Here is a 26300-nt window from a genome sequence, read left to right as displayed (position 1 = left end):
AATAAATTTGCTTTCACTTTGCCCTGTGGACTCATCCCGAATTCTTTTTTGCATGAGGTCCAAGAACCCTCTTTTGGGGGCTGGATCAGGACCCCTTTCCAGTAACACAGGTACCATCCAGTTACTGTGCAGCAGCCAGTCTGCACAAGGGCACTGGCTCCCAGGCCACAGCCAGCTGTTTCCTTCCCTTGGCACTTCAGAAAAGGGGCAAGGAAGGAGAAAATGGCATCCTTCTGAGAAACACATTTTAACATTTGAAAACTGGGAGTGGCAGTGATGGTGTCTTATTTCAAGGACAGGGGAGCCAGAAGCTGGGTTACAACAAGTATATAAAAAAGAAAGCTATGGCCAGAGAGGAGAAACCTGGGGCAAGGGGCTTCAGGGGTCAAGTTTGGGCCCTCAGTTCCAGATGTACCTGGGATATAAAAATAGTTCTTGCCTAAATGAAGACAGTCTCCTTTTCACTTGGCTATGGTGAGCTACATTTCTAATATGAGCAGGTAAGAGTCCTAAGCAATACAATGACTAGAAGTTGTTTTGTTTTTTAAATCTTCTAGATTAGCAGTCTCCAGTTGTCAAAATTCAAGTTACTTTCTTGACCCCATACATTTTCCCTCCCTTTTCCCTTTCTTTCCATCTGTCTGTTCAGAGTCAGAAGTCTTACAGCAGTCCCAGGTTACCTTCCTCTCTCTGCAGAGTACTTTCAATTCCTTTTTTAAAAAAATTTAGTTCACAGAGAGCTTTACATAGTTTATTCTGTTGTTCAGATTTTTTTAATTTTTTAATTTTTGTGGGTACATAATAGGTGTAAGGTGTATATATTTATAAGGTACATGAGATATTTTGGTATAGGCATCTGATGTGTAATAATCATATCAGGGTAAATGGTGTAGCCATCACCTCAAGCATTTATCCTCTGTGTTACAACTAATCTAATTATATTCTTAGTTATTTTTAAACATACAATTAAATTAGTATTGACTATAGTCACCCTGTTGTGCTAGCAAATACTAGATCTTATTCATTCCTTCTCTTTTTTTGTACCTGTTAACCATCCCCACTTTAGCCCTACCTCCCACTACCCTTCCCAGTCTCTGGAAATAAGATCATTCCACCATATCTCCATGATTTCAATTGTTTTAATTTCTAGCTCCCACAAATAAGTGAGAACATGTGAAGTTTCACTTGTTTTACTTATTTTATTTACCTCCATCTCTTTAAATAACACATTTGCTCTGCTGCTTCAAGATTTTTTGAGTTTTAAGCATTATCTACTGACTTCCTACCATGGAATATGAAGACAGAGCTCTCTTTCCCCATCCCCACCTCATATGCATACTGTTTCCACCCCCACACCCCCATTTGGTTATCTCTTTCTTTTGCTCAGATTGATATTCAGTGATTACATTGCTGTGATTGTATGAACACTATTCCCAAGTAAATAATGTAGAATATAATAATTATCCTTTCCTGGGAAACTTTCTGTTTTCCCTGGAATTAATAGTTTCGAAGACTCAATTCTCATTTAAATTATGTTTTGAGAATCTGGAAAGCTGAATAATGCTCCCCCATCCCACCCAAAGACATCCACATCCTAATCCCCGGACCCTGTGAATATAATCTTACATGGCAAAAGGGACTTCGCAAATGTGATTAAGCTAAGAAGCTTGAGATGGGGGATTTTCCTGTAATATCCAAGTGTGCCCATTATAATCACAAGGATCCTCATCAAAGGGAGGCAGGCGACCAGGCTGAATACTAGGAGACGTATGATACAAGCAAGAAGTTGAAGTGATGCAAGGAAGGGACCAGGAGCCAAAGAATGTAGGGGGCCTCTGAGGCTATTCAGCTTGGTTTTTCAAGGCAAGGAAACAGAAGCCCCCAGAAGGAATGATACCCTGACAATACCTTGACTTTGGACTTCTGACCTGCAGAAGCTTGTGGCTTTTCTACTATGTCAAAAGGAAACTAATATGAGGAGGGAGCAAACGTAATTTCTTTAGCCTGGTCCGTTGTCTTTACCAAGAAGTTTTCAGCCACTGTTCCTAGTAATGAGATGCACTGCTGAGTCAGCATCAGGTGATGGACCAGGAACGTGCAGAACCCAATGTGATATTGATAATATCAGTAAACATAGGGTGTCTCCAATATTTATCAAATAAATTTATCAAATAAATTTAGGAGACACCCTATATGTAGTACATTGTTTTGTGGGAAAAATTTTATAAATCAGCACATTTTTGCTCTGTCAAAATGGGATGAAAACTATATTGTTTAAATTATAACAGAGAAAACCCCCTGGACTGGGCGCCTGGAGACGTACATCCTGGTCTCAGCACTACTACACCTGAGTGACTTTTTTTTGAGACGGAGTCTCGCTCTGTCGCCCAGGCTGGAGTGCAGTGGCGCAATCTCGGCTCACTGCAAGCTCCGCCTCCCGGGTTTACGCCATTCTCCTGCCTCAGCCTCCCGAGTAGCTGAGACTACAGGGGCCCGCCACCACGCCCGGCTAATTTTTTGTATTTTTAGTAGAGACGGAGTTTCACTGTATTAGCCAGGATGGTCTCCATCTCCTGACCTTGTGATCCGTCCGCCTCGGACTCCCAAAGTGCTGGGATTACAGGCTTGAGCCACCGCGCCCAGCCTGAGTGACCTTTTTACGCAGCCTTAATTTCCTCATTTGAAAATGGAGAACGAGCACCATGTGATATCTGAGGTTTCTTTCAGCTGATACTTTATGAGTCACATTTTGGTAAATGAATATTATTTATCTCTAAACCTGTTAACACTCTACATAAAATTATTTCCATAAATTTTCAATAAAGATGTATGATAACAAACTGTAACTATCATTTATGAGTCAATATTTTAAAGCTAAAAATCAGACATTGGAATAACCTAGTGTAAAGAAAAGGTAATAACAGCAAATACCTACATGGTTCTTTCCATGTGTCAGGTACTATTCTAAGTGCTTTACCATAGCTAATGCATATCCCTTCAACAACTCCATTTCACAGATGATGAAACTGAGACTCAGGAGGTTAGGTAACTTTCCCAATGGTCTGTGCTATTACCCATTTTGCAAGACTGCTTTCCTGTAACTAAAATGACAGAAAAGGGGAAAAGGAAGAAAATAAGATCATCTAGCAAGTTTAAAGTGTGAATGCAACAAACAAAAACCCAACAACACCCAGATGTGTTTAAAAAGGTGTAATTGGGAACAGAAAAGCATAAGAAAGGAAAGGGGGAATGCTTCCCATGGGAAGTTGAATCTCTCCCCCAACTACAGAAATATAAAAGGCTAAAAAATAAAGAAGAAGAGATAGAAAATTGTTATGGCAGCAAGAAATTCTACCTTGAAAATAAATCTGCTTTGTTAAAATCTTATTTTGCAGAAGTTATTTTAGCATTTGTATACAGCAGGGTGTCTATTATCCCATGACAGTCTTTTACTTCAGTGGCATCTTTCTGCAATAGTTAATTAACAGCTGCCACTCAGAGTGAGTCCATTCTAGCTGATGTTGCAGGAGGTGCAGAGCAGTATTCAATATTCAACACCAGTGCTGTCAAGTAAATGACAACAATCAGCAGGGAGTGCATTTCATTTTCAGGTTTCTGGCGGAGAAAAAAAAATATTAAGATGAACTGATATGCAGCTTTTACATATCAAATCTCTAAAAAATTTGAAGTCACACTGAAATCAATTCAAGTTATAAGGGGACTTCTAAATGCTCACTTAAATATGAATGTAAAAAATGAAGCTGACAGAAACAGACATAAAGGAAAATAAATAAGGAAACGTGGCTAAAGGCAAAAGAACATAATATTCATTCTTTATCTCCTTGCACTTGATCTCCAGATGGCTCTAAACATATCTGACCTTTTGGAAACTGCCGTTCCATGGTTTGCTGGACACTTCACTTTTCTGGGTTTCCTCCCGGAATATTCCTTTCCAGTTTCCTGGAGCTTTTTTCCCTTTACCCCACAATAAAGCAAGTGCACTTATCTCATGAATATCTGTTTTCCTATTATGCCATAAATTCCACAGAGGCAGGAATATAAAGGGCTAAAAAATAGGTGCTGGAGAGGATGTGGAGAAATAGGAACACTTTTACACTGTTGGTGAGACTGTAAACCAGTTCAACCATTGTGGAAAACAGTGTGGCGATTCCTCAAGGATCTAGAACTAGAAATACCATTCAACCCAGCCATCCCATTACTGGGTATATACCCAAAAGATTATAAATCATGCTGCTATAAAGACATATGCACATGTATGTTTATTACAGCACTATTCACAATAGCAAAGACTTGGAATCAACCCAAATGTCCATCAGTGACAGACTGAATTAAGAAAATGGGCCAAATATACACCATGGAATACTAGGCAGCCATATAAAAAGGATGAGTTCGTGTCCTTTATAAGGGACATGGTGCAGCTGGAAACCATCATTCTCAGCAACTTTCGCAAGAACAAAAACCAAACACCAGCATGTTCTCACTCTAGGTGGGAATTGAATAATGAGATCACTTGGACATGGGAAGGGGAACATCACACACTGGGGCCTGTGTGGGGAGGGGGTATACAGGGGGAGGGATTGCATTAAGGAGATATACTTAATGTACATGACGAGTTAATGGGTACGCACACCAACATGTCACATGTATACATAGAGTACAAACCTGCACGTTGTGCACACTGTACCCTAGAACTTAAAGTATAATAAAAATAAATAAATAAATAAATTTTTTAAAAAGGCTAAAAAATAACTGCAGTAATTGGGTTATTACCACATCACCTAGCCTTGCACAGTCCCTGGCTCATAGTAGGTATTCAAGAAACATATGCGGAATAACTGACATGATAACATGAGCAAAGACGGCTTCATTCTAGAAATTTGTTGCCTGTGAGTCATTAGAAAACCCATTAATGAACATTAAAGTATGCAGAAATAAACAAAGGTCACCCAAATGAGAACAAGCAGAGGCTACGCAGCTTGTTATGGCAAGAGAGTTGACCATCATCTACATTTGACGGAGACTCAAAGGCAGGCACGGGAGTGGGAGAGTTTTATCATGAAAAGACTAAAAGGTGTCAGGTACGCACTGACTGGATGTTGTTGGCATGGAGAGGAAGCATGGAGGTAGGTGGCCTAACTAGAAGTGGGGCAACTTGTGCTATCGGGTTGGGGAGCATTTTTGTCTTTCTATAATTGGTCCTGAGTTGGAAGTATGGGCAAAAATCAGAGAAGCTAGTAGTTATTGACCAAGTACTGACCAATTTGGGCCAATTTCTGCAGAGGTTGTGGTTTGGCCTTCTGGACTAATTGCTGCAGATGTTGTGTATTAGTGTTCTATTTTCATATATGATCTGGCCATTGACCCTTTGTATACACAATCTCAAGGGAAACACTAGAAGCATATCCATTAAATTCAGGAAACAAGGATGCCTACTCTCCCAATTTTTACTCAGATTTGGTAAGGTAATCTAGCCAAAGCAATAAAGAAAGGAAATAAGCTGACAATACCAGAAACAAATAGTTAAAAGTATCATCAATTATAGATAATGTGATTGAGAACCCAGGAGAAATGAAAAGAAATTCTTACTAATCAGTAGGAAAAGTTTCCTTTAATATCAACAATATCCAGAAAAAATAACTTAAAATCTCTTCATAACTAAACTACAACTTAAGCTATTTCTTAGGAATCAATTTGATCAGAAATGTGAGACCTATGTAAAGAATAATATAACACATTATGTAAAGATATAAAAGGAAAACTGAATAAATGGAAAGGTACAAGACCTTCAATTAAAAGTATCTGTGAAGATAAAATCCAAATTGGCATATAATTAATACTGGTGATCAAAATCTTATTGAGATTTTTGAGGAACATAACAAAGTTATGTTTTAAAGTTCATTCGAAAAGATAAATGCATAAGAACAATGGGATATTTGTGTAAAAAAAGAATTAAGTACTTGCCCTATCAAATATCAAAATATGTTCCAATACTATAATAATTAAAATATTCTGATTCAAATACAGGAATTAAGAGCTACACCAAAGGGACAAAACAGAGAGTCTAGATGTAGATAATAGGAATTTGGTGTATGGATATATGAATTCTTGTATAAACAGGGGTTTCAAATTCTATGAGGAGTAAGTAATTATGGCATAACTGCCTAATCATTAACAAAATTAAGGCTAAATTTCTACACTTCATATCATTCATAAAAACAAATCCCAGCCAGAATAAGGCTCTAAATATAAAAACAATCTCTCAGGTGGTAAAGGTTACCAGATGGCATAACAGAAAACATTGATATGTCTGACAATAAAAAAGTTTCTAATTGCTACATGACAAAAGACTCAATAAAGGTAACATATATTTTTAACAAAAGTTATATAACGTGTAAATATCCCTAATATAAAAATTCTTTTGTTAGTGATTCTTACAAATCACTAAGAAAAAGACAAATACCCCTGTTACTCATGAGCAAAGAATAAGGGACAGCTATTTACCAAAGAAACACAAATGATCAATGATTCTATGAAGAGTGCTCAGCCTAACAAAGACGACTACTTGGAAGGGGAAGGAAATAATGAGATTGGAAACCATTAAAAAAGATGAAGTAGAACTACGTGCAAGGTATAGAATTACATCTATGACATAAAATATGGACAACCAAGTTATAGAACAATACATAGAGAATAATACAATTTTAGTTTCTAGCATATATATTATAGATATTTGAGAGTAACTTTTTAATTGAATATTTCCTATTTTTCAAGCATTGTGCTATTTTACATACAGTATGTTTACACACGTTATCTCATCATTTACGGCCTCTCAGTTATTATTCCCATCACTCTGCACAGGAGAAAGTGGAAACCATCCAGTAAGTTGGAAATGAGGCATGAACCCAGACAAGCTAACTCCAGACCTGGATTCTTCCTCATTACCTAGTTGTGCTTGGTAAGCTGTACACACACACATAACCCAGATCATCTCTGAGAATGAGTTCACTTTTAACTTCATACGCTTCTGAATTTTTATCATGAATATGCATTACTTTTGTGATTGGAAAAGATACAGATATTTAACATCTTGCAAAGAATTAAAAAGAAGAAGGATTGACAGTACTTCAAACATTTTAAATCGTGGCCTGAAACTTACCAATTTGCTAACAGTAAGTAAGGCTTCTATACAGGGTTCAGTTTCTACCTCTGTAACACCAGTGAAACTCTTGCTACATTCTGACACTTTTATAAGGTTTGTTCCACTTTGAAGAAAGTTTCAAGTGTCTTAGCTATGAGAAAGCTTGATACCGAGAAAAGTACCACTTGGCCACTTGTGGGAAATTAAAGTGCTGGCTTTCCTTGCCTAAATGGGATGACTTTGGCACAGGGGCATGATGTGAAAATCAAGGATATAAAAAATAGAGCTGAGAAAATGACACACTCCAGCCATCCTTCCTGCAGGTCTCGTAGTAAGAGGGACTCCTTCCTTCTCAGGAGCCCCTCTTGGTGAGCACCCCTCCCGCTGAGACTCTATCTCAGCCCCTTCTGCCTCTTCCAAACCCCCATCCCCTGACCCTCAGTTTATCCACTTTCATGTAAGTTTCCTTCAACTCTCCCTTTCATCTGTCTTTTCTCAAATACGCCAATTTCTCAATTCCTAAGGAAAGCTTCAAGCAGTGCTCCCTGAAAATGCCATCCTATCCTTCTTTTACTGACAACATAGGCATGTTTTCTATTTTTCTCATTAGAGTCATGATTAGAATTTTCAAAAGATACTTTACTGACAAACACTTCAGCATTAGATCATCTATTCTCTGCACTGGCTTATTTCTCACTGCCCTGCTGGGTTTCCAGTTTCTCATCACGAGCTGACTTGTAATATAATTCTTTATCAGGTAGAGTGGGATGGTAATGAGGTCCTCAGAAGACTGAAAGTATTCACTAGAGGGCAGGGTGTGACCTAACTCATGCTTTCATTCTCTTGCTTGGCCCCGTGCCTCACAATCCTCGTGTAAGGAAGCCAAATCCTACTAACAGTGCAATGAGTCAAAGAGCAACACCCGCCCCCATCCTGGCACAATCTTTTCTCCCCATGACCCCCACCTCAGTAGGAGTAGATGCTTTCTCCCTAAGCTTCATCTGTCCAGGCACTATCTGCAAAGTCCTTTCCTATAAAGGAAATGTACCTAACTTTGTAATTTTTTCAAGGAAGTCAGCACTAACACACTCTAACATCTAGTAAATACGAGTTCTCCTGTGGACTCAAATCATCCCACTCCAGGAAAACTGCCCCTCAGATGTCACCTCCTACCAGACTTGGCTAGTCAAACTCTAGTTACTAGATTTTAAACATTATAAAGCCTAAAACATTACTATTAATACACACAGGGTATGACTAGGATTATTCTCACATGGGAATTTTTTCTTTCCCAACTATATTTACCTGAATCAGAGGACAGGACTCCCAAACTGACATCTTCAGGAATAGTAAAAAGGCATGATCACTTTTTCTGTCCCTGTGATTTGAAAACCTGGTGGCAATGATATCTTCACTCACTCAACCCATAGCTGTTGCTCAGTCCGGACTGTGCTCCTTTTGCTGTATCTCTGAAATGATTCCATATGTTACAGTTCCTTTCCTATTCCAGTTCTGATGTTTATCACTACATATGTAACTGGTTTAGCTTTCTAACAGTTCTCTCTGCCTCTGATCTCCATCACACGATTGGGGCAGCCAAATCATGCTTAACATCATTGACATAATGTTCCTCCACTGACAAGGGGGTCTGAGCACCATGTTATCACTTATCTGACCCAGTCTGAGTCCAGCCCAGCACTCAAGTCCCTCCATACTCCAGCTTCAGCACAGACCCACACTTCCAGCCAGAATGTATGTTCATAGCTGACTGTGGTCTCATCATTCACTCCTGCCTCTGTGCTCTGTTCCCACTGTTCTTTTCAGCTGAAGTGGTCTTGCCTTCTTATATTACCTACAGTCCCTGCTTCCTTCAAGGTACACATTCCTCCACTCACTATTTTCTTCTTTGAGTGCTTCTGTTCATACCATTCATTTTTGCAATATCGTCACACACTGGTTTTTATCCTTTAGCATAAAATGTTTTTCCCCAACTAGACTGCAAGCTCCTCAAAGAATGGAACTCTAATGGAAGGCAAAACACATTTTAAAAAGATTGAATATACATTTGAACTGAGCAAGGTGCTTCTTGAGAGTTTTCTACAATGTCTACCATGGTTTGGGAATATTAAAGGTATTCACTGAATACTTTTTGAATAAATCAATCAACAAGTAAATTAACTGGGATAAGAGAGACTATAATATAAGACTACTGGTGCTTAAGGACATGGACTACATCTTCTGAATCATTATACCCAGAAACCCTCTCAGTAGCTGATACCAATCAGTGCTCAATAAATGTCTGTGTAACGAAACCAGACAAAGATGGAACAGCATTTAGGTGAAAGTCACAAAAATCACCAAATTTGTTGCAAAAAGAAAAAAAAAAAGTGTGAAAGAGAGTAATAACCATAAAACATGGAATAGAAGATCCCATTTACAATAGCAAGGAAAAGATGAAATCACTGAGAATACGTTTAACAAGAACTGCCCGAAGTCTACGTGAAGAAATACTTAAAACACTATTGAGGGACACAGAGGCAGGCAGACTTAAACAAATAAAGAGCCATACCATATTTTTGAATAGGAAAGCTCAATTTCTAAAACATGTCAATTCTTCCTAAATTAATCTATTAATTCAAAGTAATTGCCATAAAATAAGTAGCCAACATGTTTTTCAATCTATAGAAGCTAATTACAAAGTTGTTTTGGAAAAAATAAAATAAAATAGTAAGAAAACTGCCAAAGAAGGTAAAGTAACTGGAAGCAAAAACGACCACGACCATATATCTAAATATTTAACAATACTACAAAAATTAAAAGAGTTTGGCACTGGCACATAAGTAGACAAATGACAGGTAAAAGAAGCCTAAATTCTACACAAAAATATATAGAAATTAAGTACAAAAATATGGCATTTCAGATCAGTGGAGAAAAGATGAAATATTCAGTTAACAACATCAGTACCACTGAGTAGCCACAAAATAAATCCTACTCCCACAACTTATAACACAATACATTCCAGGTGGCCCAAGGATTTAATAATCAAACTGAATCCATAACATTAATAGGAAAAAAGAGAACTTTTAAAACTTTGAGTTGAGAAAGCATCCATAATACAACACAAAAGCCAGAAGCCATAAAAGATTTATAAGTCATACTTAATAAAACATTGTATTTCTGTAGTAAAATACAACATTAACAAAATCAAAAGTCAAACAATAAAATAGTAAACATTTGTAAAACATATCACACTTGTAAACATATCAGAAAGAGAAAAAGAGGATAATTTCACTTATTTGTAAAAAATACTGACAAACCAATAAGAAAACACGAAAAAGAGTAGAATGAACAAAGAAGGAAATATAAATCACTCTTAAATAAATGAATAAATGCTCATCATAAGTAAACTTCAAATTAAAAACACAATGAGGAAGACTGATATACAATTATGGTACAACTAGTACCAAACTAGTCCTATCATAAATGTTAAGCCTAGACAAAATACACGAGGCAACTGTTTCTCAAATGTTAGACAAAAAGCAATATAAGACTCTGACTCCTGAGAGAGGAAAAACACAATGAATGAGCCCCATAACCACCCCAGTATTTTGTCTGGAGGAATTCTCTAGACTAAGGTACACGGTGACACGGTCCAAGTAGAGGGTGGTATCTTGCTTTGCTGAAAAGAAGTAAGAACTTGGAGTTAGAGTTTGCTGAGGGAGCTAGAGTTTTCCTGGGAGAGTAATGAAGAAGGTGGAGCTGCTCAGAAAGGACATCAGAAATCTGCATTGTGCTGCCCTCAAGTCTTCAGCTTTAGGACGAGCCTCTAGGGAGCATGAGAGAGAACAGCCACCTGCAAGCTGTGAGTTGAATAGAGATACTTAAGATTGCACAGATCTGGCAGTCAAGGAGTTCTGACAATCCAGAGAGAGAAGATCTCGCTAAACACTCTAGGTATTCAACTGAGATCTAAGAAAAGCAACACCTCACTAATAGACCCACGATTAGAAAAACTAAAATTAAGCCTTGAATAAATCTAGCTGAAGCATCAGTAAATTAAGTAACACCCAGAAAAACACTCAACCTTCTCTAAAGGAAGACAACAAAATTCAGATTCACAATACAGCCTTCAGAACTGCCACCATGCAATCAAAAATTATTATGCATGCAAAGAAGCAGGGAAATGTAACCCATAACCAAGAAAATATATTAAATAGAAAGAGACATTGAGATGACACAGGTTTTAAAGCAGCTAATGATAATATGTTGAAAGACATAAAAAGAAAATATGGTTATAATGAATTAACAGATCAGAACTCTTTAGGAAATAAAAAACATAAACCAAATGGAAATTTTGAAATGAAAACATATATTATCTGAAAGGAACCATTCACTTGTTAGGATGAAAAGCAGACTAGAATAGCAGGAAAAAAGGTCAGTAAACCTGAAGATAGATCTATAGAAACTGCATAACTTGAAGAAGAGAGAAAAAAAGATTTGATTTTTTAAAAAATAGAGATTTAATCTGCTGAACTACACCAAATAGACTAATACATATAATATACATATATCTATATACATAATAATTGGGGCTCCATAGGAAAAAGAGAGAATGAGAGAAAAAATATTTTTAAGAAATAATAGCTCATAGTTTGCCAAATTTGGCAAAACAAAATGTATACTTGCAAATTCAGGGAGCTCAGAAAACCCCAAACAGGAAAATTATAAATATGACCACACCTAGGCAACTTAAAAGTCAATTTTCTGAAAACCAAATATACTGTACCAGAAATAAATAAGGACATTCCAGATTGATGATATAAGGGTCAAGTCATCAAGAACACCTAATAATCTTAAATATAAGGGCACTCAGTAACAGAGCTTCAAAATACATAAAGCAGCTGAGTGCAGGAGTACACATCTGTAGACTCAGCTACTCAAGAAGCTGAGGTGGAGGACTGCTTGAGGTCAGGAGTTCAAGACTGTAGTGTGCTATAATCATGCCTATAAATAGCCACTGCACTTCAGCCTGGGCAACATAGACTCCATCTCTAAAAAAATAATAATATGTAAAGCAACAACTGATATAACTAATTAGATAGAAAAAAACCATCATAACTGGACATTTTAACACTTCTCTCTCAGTGACAGAAACATTGAAAAAAAGCATATAGAAAATCAGCTATAGAAAATCTGAACAGCATTATCAAATATCTTGATGTCAATAATTTTTGTAGACTCCTATAGCTACAACTCCAGAATACACACTCTTTCCAAGTATACATGAAATCTTCTCTAAGAGAAACTACATGCCAGGTCAAAATAACAAGTTTAGGAATTTTCAAAAAACTGAAATTTTTGAGTGTGTTCATTCAACATAACTGGAAATAAATTAGAAATCAATAACAATAAAGTATCTAGAAAATCCCCAAATGTTTGGAAATTAAGGAACATGTTTCTAAAACACTCATGGGTCAAAGAAAAAAATCGCAAGGGAAATTAGAAAATATTTCAAAATGAATGATAATGAAAATACAATAGAGCTTAAAAAGAGTTGTGTAGCTTAAATACTGGAAATGAAGAAAGTTTTAAAACCAATTCTATAAATTCTCACTTTAGGAATCCAGGGAAAAAGAACCAATTAAACTCAAAGTAAATAGAAGAAATGAATTAATAAAGAACAGAAATCAATGAAATAGAACCACAGACAAACATTAGAGAGTTTCTTTTAAAGATTAATATAACTGATAAAATTCCTAGCAAAATTGAAGGAAAAAAACACTAATTAAAATACAATATAATACTATTCTTCAATAAAGAGGAACAAAATAGTGATATGCTACAAATGGACAAATCTCAAAAATGCTGTGGTAAGTGAAAAAAAGCCAGATGCAAACAACTATTATATTATTCCACTTAAATGAAATGTCTAGAAAAGACAAATCTATAGAGAACAAACATGAACCACAGGTCCACTTCATTCGTTCATTCCCTTGCCAATATTTTTATTGAGCTAGGAACTCTAGAACATTGGTTTTCAAAAGTTTTTTAATTGATGGAAACTCTTTTGCTAGAAAAAGCTCATGGAGAACCCCAATAGACAACAGAGCTTCTTTAGCTCTGTTGAAATGAGTGTGGCTGAGTGCAGTAGTACACGTCTGTAGAAGAGAAGAGTGTCTTTCCTGCTTTTGATCTCCCCTAGGCAATCAAGAGTTGACTATATTGAACAGAAAAGTATAGATTAAATATTTGCAAAACCTCCAAATTACAATAGAATCCCAATATCTCCTGGCAAAGTGGCAGCTTCTTTCCTATGTGTAGAGTGTTGAGGGCAGAACACCTTGGGTAAATTTTTATTGATTGGCACAAAATATGTGGTGAGCTCATAGCCTGGGTATAACCCACTGCAACATGAAAAAGATGGGAGATTAAACCTTCACTTCTACATAAATTAGTTAAAGATTTTTTTGGTCCAATTTTACTTTTGACTTTAACTGGCAAATAAATTAATGCAGTAAAATTTGAATTAATGTGTCAATTACACAAAGGCCTGCCAACTTTAAGTTGAACAAAATGGAACATCCCCAGGGCAAAAAGATAACATGCGTATGGCACATTGGGGTTAAAAATGAGGTTGTCTGTGGCTAGAAACTTTCTGCATAAAAGTCCTTCTTTAATATGAGAGTTTTGATTAGTGACATTTAATAGTGTCTAGGTTTGAATGATGAATTATATTCACCTTGGTTATAAAACAGTTCAGACTTTCTACTTCTTGAATAAAGTTTGCTTAAGCTATATTTTTCTAAGTTTCTTCATTTTTCTATGTTTTCAAATTTACTGACATAATATTTCCAGAGTCTTCCTTTATTCTTTCTCCAGTCACTGCTCTAGCAGTATTACTTTCTCTTTTTCATTCTTAATACTGTTTATTTGTACCTTCTCTCCTTTTTCTCTTAAGGCTTTCTTGAGTTTTTTCCATTTTATCAGTCATTTCAAAGATCTATCAGTTGGCTTTGTGGATCTTCCCAACTGTATTAATGAACTTTCAGCTTCATTAATTTCTGCTTTTTCATTATTTTCTTCCTTCTACTTCCTTCAGGTTTTTTTTTCTCCTCTTTCTAGCTTCCTAAATTGCAAGGCTAGCTCATTAATTTTCATCTTATCTTGTTTTTTTTCCTACTGAAATCATTTAAGGCATTGGTTCTCAACAGTTGAAAACCCTGATATTTAAAACTATCAATGTCAGGATCCCACTATACAAAAATCTTTATTTCATTGGTCTAAAGTGGGGCCAGGATAGGAGTGCTTAACTTAGTTTTTACTTTCTGTGATGATGAAAGGGAGGAGGGGTAGAGAGGGCAAGGAGAGGCCCATCTGATTAGTGGTAGGCAACCCTTCTTCAGCAATCAGAGCAGCAGAGTGAGAGTCCTCAAATCCCTAGTAGCCTTCTGGCCCAATCCCCTGGATCAAAGCCAAGTTGGGAATTCCCAGAAATGCTGGTGGCTATCCCAGAGACACAGCAACCTCATTTATACATTCACTGGATCCCAAAGAGGCCAACAGATGGTACCAAGCAAAGCCAGTTCTGGAATGATTTGGAAATTACAGCTGAACCCTGCAATCTCCAAACCCTGGAACTCCGGGCCAGCAGAGAGTGTAGGCTCAAGCCGGTAATCTCATTAACAAGTCTTACCATAACAACCCCTCATTTTATGCATCTGCACTTTTTACTCCTCTTACTATGTGTGATGGCAAATTTTTGTTATAAATGTGATCTTGTATGATTTCTGGGTTTTTGTGGATTTTTTACATGTCTTTACTTTTGTTTCTCCAGTAGGCCTTCATTGTTTTTGTGTTCTCCAGTAATTTGAAAGGTTTATACATTGCTTTAAGGTCTACAGTTACTAACTGGTTAATTAGCACAGCTCAACATCAATAGACCTCAGGGCGATACAAATTAAGACCATAATGAGATACTACTACACAGACACTAGGATGGTTAAAATTAAATAGATTGACAATTCGTAAGTGTTGGTGAGAATGCGAAACAACTGGACTTCACACACCGCTGGTGAGAATGTCAAATGGCACAGCCAGTTTGGAAAAACAGGCAGTTTTTAAAAAATTAATGTTTAGGCCGGGTGCGGTGGCTCACACCTGTAATCCCAGCACTTTGGGAGGCCGAGACGGGCGGCTCATGAGGATAGGAGATCAAGACCGTCTTGGCTAACACGGTGTAACCCCGTCTCTACTAAAAATACAAAAAAAAATTATCTGGGCATGGTGGCAGGCACCTGTGGTCCCAGCTACTTGGGAGGCTGAGGCAGGAGAATGGCGTGAACCCAGGAGGCGGAGCTTGCAGTGAGCCGAGATTGCACCACTGCACTCCAGCCTGGGTGACCGAGCAAGACTCCATCTCAAAAACAAAAAAAAAATTAATGTTTAAAATTGACAAACAAAAATTGTATCTATTTATAAGGTACAATATTTTTATGCTTTGATACATGTATATATTATGGAATGATTAAATCAAGCTAATTCACATAACCATCACCTCACATACATTTTTATGGCCAGAATAATTACAATCTTCTCTCTTGGCAACTTTCAAGTATACAATGCATTATTGTTAACTATAGTCACCATGCTATACAACAGATCTTTGAACTTACTCCTTCTGTCTAACTGAAACTTTGTGTCTTTTGACTAATATGTCCTCAATTATCCCAATTCCTGTACCTCACCCCTTCCCACTCCAAACCCTGCCACCACCATAATACCTGGTAACCACCATTCTCCTCTTTGCTTCTATGAGTTTGACTTTTCTGGATTACACATGTAAGTGAGATCATGTGGTATTTCTCTTTCTGTGCCTGTCTTACTTCACTTAGCATAGTGTCCTGCAGCTTCATCCATGTTGCTACAAATGATAGGATTTCCTTCTTTTTAAAAGCTGAATAGTATTCCATTGTGTACACATTCCATATTTTCTTTATTCATTCATCCATTGATGGACATTTAAATTGATTCTATATCCTAGCTACTGTGAATAATGCTGGAATAAATATGGGAATTCAGATGTATCTTTTGGCATATAAATTTCATTTCTGTTGGATATATTCCCAGAAGTAGAATTGCTGGATAATATGGTAACTCAATTTTTAAATTTTTAAGGAACTACTATACTGTTTTCCACAATGGCTGTATTAATTTACATTTCCACTAACAGTGTACAAGCGTTCTCTTTTTTCTACATCTTTGTCAGCACTTATCTTTTATCTTTTAAATAATAGAGAGGGACAGTTTCTTATAAAGTCAAAAACACATTTACCATATAACCCAGCAATCTCACCTCTAGGTATTTGCTCAAGAAAAATGAAAACAGATGTAAACACAAAGACCTATATGTGAGTGTTCACATTATCTTTATTCACAACAACAATATATAGAAACAACTCAAAAATGTCCACCAGCTGGGAAATTAATAAACAAAATGAAATATAGTCATACAGTGGAATACTATTCGAAAGAAAAATACTATTGATACATGTGACAACATGAATGAATCTCAAAAGCATTTTGCATTGTGAAAGAAGGCAGACACAAATGTTTACATATTGTATGATTCCATTATGTAACATTTTTTTCTAAAGGCAAAACTATGTAGGCATAAAAAAAATTAATGGTTCCCAGGAAGTGGGAGGGGGTAAGCGAATTCACTTCAAGGGACACAAGGAAACTGAGGTGATAAAAATGTTTCACACCTTGATGATGGTGGTGGCTTCACAAGTATATACTCAGCAAATTGCACATGTAACTAGTGCATTTTATTGTTTAAATTATCTCAACAGACCTGGTTAAATGTACAAATATCCATTAATTGCTGTTGAAAAAAGATGCAATAGCCTTTGATACAGCAATACAACTATTGATAAATTAGTCTAAGGGGGAAAAATGCACTTTAGACAGGCTTATCAATAATTACAGAAATTCAAAAAGGTACTGAAATGGTAACCAATTGTCTGGTTGACAAGGAGGTCAGAGAACATATAGCCCCACACAAATGCGAAAAGGAATCCTACATATCTAAAGGACTAAGTTAGAATTATGAGTAGATATCAATTAACTTGAACTTCAGTCTTCTAGAAGAAAGTAAGGCTTTCCTCGGCAAACCAACATTTAATTTCAAAACTCTCACAAGAAACCTAGTTAGTGCACCAAAACTATCTCAGCAAGCTGGACATCACTTAAGGTCTAACTGGTGACAGGAAGGGCTGTCAGTGGAAGTGTCATGGCTACAAAGAGTGCAAAGGCAAACAACAAACTCAACAAGAGACCAAGACTTAGTTGTTGACAAACTCAGGATGTGTAAAACACTTCACGTATTATTTATACAAATAAGCATGACACCAGTTCTTCCTTTATGCTATGGGCACACTACAACCTAAAGTTGACCTAGGAAACAGAAGAAGGCAGAGATTTCAGTCTGCAGATGCCAGCTGTGAGCTCTAGCTCTGCAGGGTACCCTACCTTCTTCCAGAACTCCTCACTAACATGGAGAAATCAGATTAAAAGAGTCTAAAGGTCCTGTACACTCTAAAATTCTCTGAGGAAAATTCCTGCTAATGTCAAAGGATATCTAAATTTTTTAGAAATCACTTATGTAGATCAGAATATTGAAAATATTAAAACACTGTTCTGAACTGGCTGAAAACTAAATAATGATGTCTTTTATATCTTTTCAGATTATACTTAAAAGTAGAACACATACGTAATAAGCATTTAGTATGTTTTGTCTTTTAAAAAAAGAAGAAACCTGATGATTAACACCTGAAATTTCAATGTCCTAAAATGATATAAAATAATACTCTCTCTTTCTGAAAAAAATCTGGATCTTACTCACGTATGTAAATACATTTTAATAGTAAGCAGTTACCTTGAAAAGAGCTAGAACTAGAAATGTTTAACTCTAGAACTTCAACATTTGGAACCAGTCATTTCAATCAATGCTTTGATTTTAGAAACAGAAAAGGCCATCTTGGTTGAATCAAAATATACAAAACAAAGCAAACAAAACAAAACAACAAAATCTCCCCATAGAAAGAGAGAAATATTAGAAATTTTTCTTTTGGGTCATTTGATTTCGAATTAAGACTCGAGTATCGAGTTGGTCAGGTAGAGAACGCTCGTCCCTACACATTGGCATGACTCTCCCTTCCTTCACTTCTCTGCTCAAATATCATCATAAAAAGAGAGGACTTCCCCAATTACCTTGCCTACAACAACCCTCACCTCCCATGTCCTACCTGCTAACTGTTCGTGTCAACATCTGACATACTTTTACCACACGGGTTATTTGCTGTCTCCCTCTCCCAAAACATAAGATAGAGGCCTTTGTTTGTTTTATACATTGCTGTAACCAGACCCTAGAATAGCAGCTGGAATTAGTTGTCAACAAATATTTAAATAAATGAATATGTGAATGACTAAGGAAATGGAAATAAAAGCCATTTCTGTTATTTTGGACTATAATATGACTTAGGCTTGCAGACTGACATATGCAAATATGGAAGTGTAGAGCATAATTTTGAATTTCATTTTCCATCAATGTCTGATTACCTACTGATTAAATGTGACAAGCTACAAAGGGAGAAAAATCATTATTAGATCCCAACCTATCATCTATAACAACCTAAATGCAACTAATCATATGTTTAATTTTATATAATAGCTTTCAGACAGGAAAAAATCTATAGGCACAATGTCGTAAAAAATCTCCAGTGAATTTTATACTATACCTAAACATATCCACATCAATATATAGTTACACTTAGATCTATAAACTGTAAACATATATTTAGAAATAACATTTCATTTACAGTAGATCATTTTCAATCTAATGAAGGGTCATAATTTAAAATTCACTAGAGTTATTGCTTTTTATGCATAAACACACACATTGTCCCCTAAAGGGAAAGAAACAAGCATATTCTCAATGACATCTATACACCAGTATTAACTCTCAATGTAGCTAAACGAGCATAATATTATCCCCATTTTAGAGATGAGGAAGTAGTTCAGACATGTGCCTTGGCTGGGTGTGCACGGTCACACTGCTATTATGCAGTAGTGTCAAATAACAATCCAATCTGACTGAATCTAAGGTACACATATACCAATGGTAAGCTACTATCTGCATATATAAACAGACATTTTCAGAAAACTTTTTATTGATGTGTAGTAGATACAGAAAAAGTGTACATAAGTGTGTAACTAGATGAATTTTCACAAACTGGACAGGCCCACATAAACACCCTGTAGCTCAAAAGCAAGAACATTGCCAACACCCAGAATCCTCATGCTCCTTCCAGACATTATCCCCTTCCCCGAAAATCATTACTGCCCTGACTGCTAACATCAAAGATTAATTTGCTGCCTGGTTTTGTACGATATATAACCAGAATCAGATATGAGATCCATCCATACTGTATTAACAGTAGTTGTAATTCATTCATTCTATTATAAATACTGTCCTATGAACATCCTAATTTTCAATATGTTTTGTTCATTAGATTTATTCCTAAGTATTTTTATGAATGCTACTATAAATTAAATCATCTTTAAATTTTTTACTAATTTATAATTGGTAGAAACCAAGTCAATTTTTTTATATCAATTGTATAGCAATTGATTTTTTTATATTGACCTTGTGCTTGGGGACCTAGCTAAACTGCTTATTAATTTTAATAGTTCATTGATTCTTTTTAATTTTCTAGGTTCACAATCATGTCATCTGAAAATAAGGGTAGTTTCATTTCTTTCTTTCTACTTTTAATGCATCTATTTCTTTTTCTTAACTTATTGTCCTGGCTAGGACCTCCAATACAACATTAAATAAAAGTGGTCATGGTGGACATCTTTGTCTTGCTCCCAGTTTCAGGGTGAAATTTTCAATCTTCTATTAAATATGATATTTGCTTTAGTTTTTTGGTAATCTTATTTATCAAACTAAGGTAATTCCCTTTTAATCTTAGTAAACCAAAGGTTTTAAATTATAAATATGTGTTTGTCAAATGCATTTTCTGTAGTGTTGTTCTTTTAATCATGTATATAGCAAGAAAAACTGAACTAGAAATGTCTGTTTCACATAAATAGTACTTATATTAATATAATCATCTTAAGAAACAGATCACAAAGTACATTAACACTTTTTATTAATCTACATTACAGCTTCTTTATTCTACTCTGCTAGCACTCACATAAGTTAGTATGGATGGATAAAGCCAGATGAGAAAACCCTAAGGCCCCAGTACACAGAGGCATAAACCAAAGAGAAGGTGCACCAGGCTATTGTATCTATCTTTCAATCCATCTTTTGGTCCTGGAGACAGTTATTCAAGTGGTCTAATCAAGCTGAAAGGATGGTTAGACAGATTTCCTAAGTGTAGAAATATAGGAATATACACTGGAGGAAGAATAGCAGAAGTTGACAATAATTCATCTAAAATTACTTTCCAAGTTTTGAGCCACACAGTAGAAGCTGTGTAGAAATCCTGGATTGTAGTCATTTTCTTTCTTGCACTTACTGCTGCTGCTGCTGCTGCTTCACTTCCTTTTTGGAGTCTTCTAAGATTTTTCCTTACTTTTCTACAAATTTAACATCAACTTCTCTGCTTATTTTCCTTCTCTGCTCTATATTCCTGATTTTCGACCATCAGTCCTTCACTAAAGAATCACTTTCTTGTCCTCTACTTTCTAAGCAAGTGTTTTTTTAGACCACAGTTCTCCAAAGCAATACACTGGAGTGTGATAAAATATATATATATATGAACATGTTGTATAATTATTTTTACCAAAAAGGTAATAACTGAAATTGGTCTTTTCACTGAACACATGCACCCTCCTGCCTAGCAGAATGCTCATTGGTGGGTATCCAGGAGAAAGAGCAGGGGCGGCATGACTCAGGACAGCCAGAGTGAACATCCCATGAGTTTCTGTAAAATTTCAGTATATTGCACATATATATATATACACATACATATGTATATATTTGCCATAAAGCAGTTCATGTACACCTGGTTAAATGGATGTGCCAATTATATTATCTAGTTTCAACTAAATTAACAATAAAAAGGTAGACAAGTACCTTACAGATTCCAACCCCCCAAAAAATATATATATAGAATTATAGATAATGCAAATAACCAGGAGCAAAAAAAAAAAAAAAAAAAAAAAAAAAAAAAAAAAAAAAAAAAAAATCAGTGTGATTCTGCTCCCCAGCTTCCTCAGTCACATTATAATGTTAAAAAAATGCCAAGTTAAATACATTTGAAAAACCAGCTAAAATACTGAAATTATGAAAACTACTACTGTTAAAAGAATCTTACTATGTATTTTGCTTGATATTTTAGCAAGAAATACTACGAAGCCATCACAATTAGCAAGAAAATTTAAAACTAAGTACCCACAAGAGAAAATTAAAATTCTTTATTTCATGTGACTCAGTTCAGTACTTCTCAACATTTAAGAAACTAAATGACAAATATTCAGAAGCCCCTGTGAGATTTCATATTTTACAGTAAAAGTCAGAAAACCACAAACCACTGGGAAAAATGCTTTTCTCCCCACAGTAAAAACAGCTGAATATATTAAAACCATCACCAAAAAAAAAAAAATGAAATTTTAATTTTATCAACAAAAGTAACACTGACAATTTTAGACATATTGCAGAAAAGTTGAAGTAGTAAATGTTAGAACAAATACATCATGGAGGTTGAATCCCAGTATAGTTATTTCAAAACTGACTCCACTCATGATCCAGATTCTGTTCCTATGAAGAAATATTCAAAAATAAGGTGGCAGGACCAGCTTGCAGCTCCCGCTAGAACAGACGGAAGAGCGTGTGGAGATACGTCATGAACATTTGCTCCAAGAACCACCAGGAAGGCTGAGAGTATCCAGAGACCCTTTGAAGGAACTGGATTGCCACTGCAGGCTTCCTCAGATGCCAAAAACACTGTGAGTTGACTTGCTTTCTCAGCAGGGAGGCTGGTGGTCCAGGGCAAGTTCTCAGCACTGGTCACTGGCTCCTCTACTAGACTCAGTGTTGTTGGGGGAGCACAGTGGGATTGAGACCGGCCTTTAGGACTGCAGGCTGCATGGGAGTAGGGAGAGGCCTATGACTGCCAGCTTTCTCCTACTTCCCTGGTGACCTGTGTGACTCAGCAGATGCAGCCGTAATCCTCTGGAAACAGAACTCCACTGGACTGGGAACCACACCCCCATCCCTCACAGTGGCCACAGCAAGCCCTTGCCCAAGGAGAGTCTGAGCTCAGACATGCCTATACCTGCCCCCACCTGGTAGTCTTTCTCTGCCCACCCTGGTTGCTGAAAACAAAGGACATAATCTCTTGAGAGCTCTATGGCCCTGCCCACCACCTGAGAAACCTGAATACTTAACCTGGTGACCCTAAGGCAAATTTGCATCCTCCCTATAGTACCACAGGTAATGCACTTTGGAAAGTGCCACCTCCTGGCTGGAGGTCAACCAACACAAAACCAGTACACTAAAAAAAATACAATCAAGGACCCAAGGACCAAGGCCCACTTCACTCCCCTGCTACCTCCACCAGAACAGGTGCTGGTATTCACAGCCGAAAGACCTAAAGATGGATCATATCACAGGACTCTTTGCAGAGACTCCTCAGTAGCAGCCCTGAGCCCAGTAGCTCTGCTGGGTGGCTAGACCCAGAATAGCAAAAACAATCACCACAGGTTGGTTCTCAGGAAACCCCATCCCTAGGGGAAGGGGAAGAACACCATATCAAGAGAGTACCCTGTGGGACAAAAGAATCTGAACAGCAGCCCTTGAGTCTCAGATCTTCCCTCTGACACAGTCTACCCAAAAGAGAAGGAACCAGAAAAACAATTCTGGTAATATGACAAAACAAGGTAGATTAACACCCCCAAAAGATCACCAGCTCACCAGCAATGGATCCAAATCAAGATCAAATCTCTGAATGGTCAGAAAAAGAATTCAGAAGGTTAATTATTAAGCTAATCAAGGAGGCACCAGAGAAAGATGAACTCCAAATTGAAGAAATCAAAAACATGATAAAGGATATGAAAGATATAATTAGTGAGATTAACCAAGAAAAGAAGAGAGAAAATCTAAATCTAATCTAAAATCTAAATAAGCTCAACTAGAAATGAAACGGGATATATTACTACTGATACCATAGAAACACAAAAGATTATTCAAGGCTACTATGAGCACCTTTGGGCACATAAACTAGAAAACGTAGAGGAGATGGATAAATTCCTGGAAATATAAAACCCTCCCACATTAAACCAGTAAGATACAGAAACTCTGAACAGAGAACAGCAAACAATGAGATTGAAATGGTAATTTAAAAAATTGCCAACAACAAAAAAAGTCCAGTACCAGACGGATTCACAGCTGAATTCTACCAGACATTCAAAGAACTGGTACCAACCCTAGTGACACTATTCCACAGAATAAAGAGGAAATCTCCCCTAAATCATTCTATAAAGCCTGTATTACCCTAATACCAAAACTAGGAAAGGACATAACAAAAAAAGAAAACTACAGGCCAATATCCCTGATGAATATAGATACAAAAATCCTCAACAAAATACCCAATCCAACAGCATATCAAAAAGATAATCCACCATGATCAAGTGGGTTTCATACCAGGGACCCAGATGGTTTAACATACATGAGTCAATAAATGTGATACACCACATAAACAGAAAAAGAAAAATCAGACTATCATCTCAATAGATGCAGAAAAGGCGTATGACAAAATTCAGCACACTTTATGATTAAAACCCTCAGCAAAACTGGCATAGAAGGGACATACCTTAAGGTAATAAAAGTCATCTATGAAAAACCCACAGCCAACATTACACTGAACAGGGAAAAGTTGAAAGCATTCCCCCTGAGAACTGGAACAAGACAAGGATCCCCACTTTCATCACTTCTATTCCACATAGTAGAAGTTCTAGCCAGAGCAATCAGACAAGAGAAAGAAATAAAGGACATCCACATTGGCAAAGAAAAAGTCGAACTGTCGCTGTTTGCTGATGATATGATCATATACCCACCACAAAGACTCATCCAAAAAGCTCCTAGAACGGTTAAATAAATTCAGCAAAGTTGCAGGATATAAAATTAATGTACACTAATCAGTAATTCTGCTATATACCTATAGCAACCAAGCTGAGAATCAAATCAAGAACTCAACCCTTTTTACAATAGCTGTAAAAAATTAAATAAAATACTTAGGAATATACTTTACCAAGGAGGTGAAAGACCTCTACAAGGAAAACTACAAAACACTACTGAAAGAAATAATAGACAACACAAGCAAGTGGAAACATATCCCATGCTCATGAATGGGTAGAATAAATATTGAGAAAATGACCATATTGCCAAAAGCAATCTATAAATTCAATGTAATTCCCACAGAAATGCCACAATCACTCTTCACAGAACTAGAAAAAAACACTCCTAAAATTCATGTGGAACCAAAAAAAGAACTGCATAGCCAAAGCAAGACTAAGCAAGAGAACAAATCTGGAGGTATCACATTACCCAATTTCAAACTATACTATAAGGTAATAGTCACCAAAACAGCATGGTATTAGTATAAAAATAGGGACATAGACCAATAAAATATAATAGAGAACCCAGAAATAAAGCCAAATACTTACTGTTAGTAACTTACTAATCAGCTACCTGATTTTTGACAAACAAAAAAAAATAAAGTGGGGAAAGGACACCCTATTCAACAAATGGTGCTGGGATCATTGGCAAGCCACATGCAGAAGAATGAAACTGAAATCTCATCTCTCACCTTATATAAAAATGAACTGAAGATGGATCAAAGACTTAAATCTAAGACCTGAAACCATAAAGATTCTAGAAGATAACATCAGAAAAACCTCTCTAGACATTGGCTTACGCATAGACTTCATAACCAACAAGCCAAAAGCAAATGCAACAAAAACAAAGATAAACAGGTAGGACTTAATTAAACTAAAAAGCTTCTGCACAGCAATAGAAATAATCAGCAGAGTTGGCCAGGTGCGGTGGCTCACGCCTGTAATCCCAGCACTTTGGGAGGCCAAGGAGATCATGAGGTCAAGAGATCGAGACCATCCTGGCAACAATGGTGAAGCCCCATCTCTACTAGAAATATAAAAGTTAGTTGGGCGTGATGGCACAGGCCTGTAGTCCCAGCTACTTGGGAGGCTGAGGCAAGAGAATCGTTTTAACGATGAGCCAAGATCCTGCCACTGCACTCCAGCCTGGCAACAGAGCAAGAGTCCATCAAAAAAAAAAAAAAAAAGGGAACAAAATAATGACGTTCACAGCAACCTGGATAGAATTGCAGACTATTACTCTAAGTAAAGTAACTCAGGAATGGAAAATCAAACATTGTATGTTGTGACTCATAATTGGGAGTTAAGCTATGAGGATGCAAAGGCATAAAAATGATACAATGAACTCTGGAGACTCGGGGGAAAAGGAGGGAGGGAGCTGAGGGATAAAAGACTACACACTGGGTACAGTGCACACTGGTTGGGTAATGGATGCATCACAATCTCAAAAAGCACCACTAAAGAATGTATTCATGTTACCAAGCACCACTTGTTCCCTAAAAACCTATTGAAATAAAATAAATATTAAGATAAAAAAGAATGCCCTTTTCACAAAACTGGGTTCCAACTGTTTGCTTCAAGAAGTGAAAATTTTCTGCATTTCAACTGTAAATTTATCCTGAACCAGATACCTAATAAAATTATTTTAATGGATTGCTTCAAAAAATTGAAAAGGAAACCATTTTGGAGGAAGAGGTAGATTTTGCCTTGAAAGAGGCAACCTACTAGTTTTAATAATCAAGAACCACATAGAGAACTGAGCCCAGTTAAAGAGTTAATAAAATAAACAGCCTTTTGGGGAAACAACTTAAATTTTTTTTTTTTTATGTTTGCCTCGCACTAATAACTTTTATTTCACTCAAATTAGAGCAATAATCTTCCATACATATCTTCCCTGCCCAATTCAAAGAAAAAAAATCCAAAATGATTAGTAAAGAAAATATAAGAATTAACA

At 36.5% G+C, this 26300-nt stretch overlaps 1 protein-coding gene across 1 annotated transcript in view; it reads right to left on the bottom strand.

The window, feature by feature from the left end:
- The window catches only part of LOC108542616 (serine/threonine-protein kinase ULK4), a 494918-nt gene that overhangs the window by 225493 nt on the left and 243125 nt on the right, over window positions 1-26300 (bottom strand). The window lies entirely within an intron of this gene.

Source organism: Rhinopithecus bieti, unplaced genomic scaffold, assembly GCF_001698545.2.
Source record: "Rhinopithecus bieti isolate Rb0 unplaced genomic scaffold, ASM169854v2 scaffold_22670, whole genome shotgun sequence".
NCBI classification, from domain to species: domain Eukaryota; kingdom Metazoa; phylum Chordata; class Mammalia; order Primates; family Cercopithecidae; genus Rhinopithecus; species Rhinopithecus bieti.
This window is presented reverse-complemented; position numbering and strand designations above follow the sequence as displayed.